Below are 4,677 nucleotides of genomic sequence, written 5' to 3'. Positions count from 1 at the left end.
CGCAACCAGGACAAGCAAAAACACCTGTGTCTTGAGGTGAAGTCCTCCTTTACTTCCTCCACCCTTTCAGTGAGGTCACTGCAGCTGAGGAATGTGTACTTGCATTTTGGGAGAGAGAAAAACACCCCTCTCCCACACCCAAATATAGCCCTTAGAGCCTACACTGTCCTGAGACTTAATAGCATGTCACCTGCTGGTATCATGATAATTTAATGAAAGATTAAACACTATCATCTGTTGCTAATAGTCCTTCCCAGTCCAGTCTGGGCCTGCTATCAGGACATCTGAGATGCTCCCAGAAGTTCAGCTTTGTTGTCTTGAAAGACTGTAGAGACCACAGACATTCTCCTTGTACTTGGTCTTGATATTTTCACACCCAGTGTAATCCTTGAGCAGGCATCAGAGAGCAAACTGGCAGCTGGTCAAGCTTTGCTTTCAGAAAGTGTTCTGCAAATGTGTGCCAGCATCCCACAGCTGCTCAGCTGTCTGCACCCAGACTGGGCCTGAACTTACAAATTCCAGGACAGGTTCACTGCTGGGTGAGGGGAGGAGGGAGGTTAAGGAGATGTAGCTTCCAGTCATACAGTGGAGAACATCTGTCTCTTTCCTCACTGCATGCAGATTCCGAAGAGGTTGTAGCAAGGGCCCTGGGCTGCCTGTGTTGAGGCACCTCAGCTATTAGAATTGAGGAGCACACACGTCTACACGTATAGATTTTTTGAATAATCACAGATAGTCTTAAATTTTGTACTAGTCCTACTGATAAAAAAAACTGGTGTGATGTCTTGCATTGCTCTGCACTACAAAATGCTACAGAAGGATAATCCTAAATTACGTATGTAGCTTAGTAGTTATCCCAGTTTTATATAGGAGGAAGCAGAAAGCTGAAATTGCCTTCTCAAGTCGTGTGTCCGCATTCCAGGCACATCCCAGCCTCCCACAGGCTCCCTGACAGCTGTGGGTGAGAAAGAAGATGGAAGCTGGTCAGTGATGAGTCTGTCAGACTCAGGATATAATGGTCATAGTTTCGAGTTCCCTGTTCAGTCTGGCAAGCTGTATGGTTTCTGCTTTAAAATTTGTAAGAATGCACTATGAGCCACGAGAAAGTGAAATAATGTTAGCATTTCCATTTATCTCATCTCCTTTTACAATGTAAGAAAAAAGGAAAATTTCTCTGTCTAGAAATTCTGAGATTTTTTTCTTTGGAATCATTATGAAAAGATGATTTTTTCTACTTTACTGTAATAAATGTTCTTCTGGTCAATTTTACTTCTAAAAGATATAACAACCTAGTTAAAACAGGAGGTTTTTACTAGATCAAGGCATTTCATAGCTTTATCATTTCAGCAATGTTAAACCCAAGATTTTTAATTATATTGGACTGAAAGGAACATTAAAACTAATTTCATACAAGCTGATAAACAAAATATTTCTTCAGAGAACAGATACAAAATTAATACTGCCAAAGACCCATTATACAACTCTATCAAGTTACTACTGTTACAGAGAATTGTTCTGTGGACATATTTTCAGACAGTTCTGACAGTAATTGCAAGAATAAGACTGGTGGTTTTTTTCCGTCATTCCTAAGTCTCTAACGCAAATAATCCTGATAGGAATCTTTTTACGAGACATGCCACAGCTTTTCATGTCAATGTGATGTGTATGAACACAATTTTATAAACCAAGTAGAACATTTGGTTCAGAAGACTTAGTTTGGAAAATGCCAACTATTTTTAGAGTAGTTTCTGAATTTACACTTGAAACTACCGTGGGCATGGCATTACTGAGAGCTGTCCTTGCTTCTTACAGAAAGTGAGGATGATTGGTTTCCCTTCTGCCTTGGATCCAGTCATAGGTCAGAGCAACTGCTTTGGTATTCCCCTTGGGAATGCTTAGATTCTCTTTTCCTAGAGGTGATGAAATCTTCATCCTGCTGTGCCAGTTCTGTTTGCAGCTTTCTGGTGTGTGTTTTTGTTTGCCATTCTCTGGCCTTTAAATCATTTGCATGGAATCAGGTCAGGTTATTGCTACACTGCGGAATTCAGTTCTCAAGAGAACAAATGTTTCTAATCTGAGAGTTACTTCCAGTATTTTCCCAATTTATTTCCTGGAACCCCTCACCTTTTTCTCTCCCCAGCTTTGTCATTGATTCTATGATTACCTAGGACTTTTAGCAGGTTTTTTTTTTGCCAAAAGCCAAACCAAATTTTCCTTACCAGTTACAGTAACAATTCCTTTAGTCAATGCAGCACTTTAGACAGTCAGTAGTGATTATCAGTTTGGTTTTAGGCAGTTTTCTGCCCACAACTGTGTACATGACTTCATACAGTATTCTCAATCAAATAGGATTCCTCTTCAGATTTCTAATCAACATATTCTAGGAAGGCCATGGTATTTTACCTAAGACAGATTGAAACTCAGCCCCAAACTCTGGGTTGCAATTCAGTGCTCTTGTTCTGAATTAGTCCAGCAGCTCCACTTTTGAAGTTGATGTTGTTTCCCAGTTGTTGTTCAGATAAATTTGCCTTCCCATAGCATATCAGCCCTTCAGACAATTACGGAGCTTATAGTGTTTCCTCTACGTGCAGCCCCAAGAAAAAGCTTAACTTTCTTTACAGTCCTGATAGCCGTCCTAATGAATCTGGACATTTATTGGAGTGTTTTCAAGACGAAAATGGAGCATTGTACATGAGCAGTAGTAAATTCTGTAGTCAGTAAACTTTGGAATGCTGATTATTATTTCTTTTTACACATTATTTGACTCAGAATACTACACAGATAGCCTTTCAGAAGATGTTCAACATACAGAAGTAGTGCTATGTTAATAATGTGTACAAAATGCCTTCATAACATACAAATCACCACACTATCTTTACATGAAGAGCAAGTACTTAGTAGCAAAGTACACTTCAGTATGAGAGCTGAAAGGGACAGATTTACTGTAATCAGTAACCAAAGGATCTATGTGTACGCAAGAATTAGGCAGAAGAGTGGACATTGCATCACAGGAAAGGAAGATTTTTCATTAGTGGTTTGCACAATATATAAGACTTTTCACAGACTAAATCATTGCTTGAACTAATTGTTCAGTGTATTTCCTAGTTAATTTCTTCTGCCTTCAGCGAAAGTGAAATATAATTTTGAAGTTTTTTACTAAATCTTAAGAATTTTCATCTATTATACAAACAATAATATTTACAAATTACATGAAGCAGTACCTTGGCATTAGAACAAGATACCAAATTGAAGTTACTAGAAGCCAGTTGGAGCTTTTACTCATTAAGCTGATAGTGCTGCTAGATTCACGTTTCATAGTGAGTTGTGTGTACCTGGCTAACGGGGCTGACCTCCGTGTACCTCCTGATGTGGTCAGGATCTTCTACTTCAGAGGTAATTTTTGACGGTGTTGCTGTCAGAAGTTGTCCCAGTCAGAAAGCCTATATCTTGAGAATCCTATATAATAAAATGTAGGAGTGTTATAATTAGCAATGAACTTAATGACTAACTAAGCTTGACAGCTATGAAACTTCCTGATCAAGAATGCTGTAGCAGCTTATACAAGACATTTCTTTTTGTTTATGCATTCGACTCTCAGCACTGTTTGTGTGTCTGTGATCTTACACGATTTTTGTGGAAGTTCAAACTATCTTTGGTTTACATTGACATCACCATTTAAGTTCATGTAATGCTTTCCATCCTATATGGAAATACAGCACAAACAAAGGTCAATATCAGAACCAGAAACGGAATTTAAGGAGCAAACAGTTCAACTGCTGTAACTTCTGTTGCTACATTTAGTAAGAAAAGATTGACACACATACCAGCCTTGACCTGAATGCCACAGTGAAGGTGATGAAATGCAGTACAAGAATGGGTGCTGCTGCCACATGAGCTGACACTGGAGGCTGCCAGATGAACCTGCGGCCTCTGTATTTCTGTGGTGAATCTGATCCTTCTCTCCATATTTATTTAGCATCACAAACACATTTTTCTTCCTTTTGTTTCATCAACTGCAGTGTTACCACAGAGGTGGCAGGGAATGCAGCAATTGATGTGCATTATATGTGCATCAGCATGTTCTAGAAAGATAGGCAATAAGCATCCCAATGTAATTATATCCTTTCAAAGTCCTTATATCCTTAGCTGATAATTGGGCTGCAGTTCTTTCGAGACATTCAGGATATGTTTGTGGGGTTTTTTTGAGTGGAAACTTTCTTTCATTGGCTAGTTTAAGAACCCGGTGGGACCTGGGGGTAAGGCACTTGAACTTTACAACACTATTTCCTTCCCCTTTCAATTGAACCACCAGTCTAATTGAATGCGTGCTCTGCCTCAGATCAGTTTTCCTATGAGAGCTTGTTTCTCAGCATCTTTCTGCCTTTAATCAGCATGCCCAGCAAGCTCTTGGGGACCAGGACTGTTCCTCAGTATATCTGGCACATGGGATGAGTCTGAGCACCAGTACCATACCAATCAAATAAAACAAATTATGACATCCTACCCAGACTTCTTTATAGCTCTAGTTATTTAAATACAAGTCTTCTAATGCAAAGAACAAGTTGGGGAGGCCTTCTGAGGGAGGGATGTCACAGGGAGTGAGCTACTGCAGGAGAGAGTCTTGTGTGTATTTCTCCCCAAGTATTACATGTTTGCTGCATATGAAAGTATAATAAA

This window comes from Apaloderma vittatum, unplaced genomic scaffold (genome assembly GCF_000703405.1).
Source record: "Apaloderma vittatum isolate BGI_N311 unplaced genomic scaffold, ASM70340v1 scaffold19193, whole genome shotgun sequence".
NCBI classification, from domain to species: domain Eukaryota; kingdom Metazoa; phylum Chordata; class Aves; order Trogoniformes; family Trogonidae; genus Apaloderma; species Apaloderma vittatum.
This window is presented reverse-complemented; position numbering follows the sequence as displayed.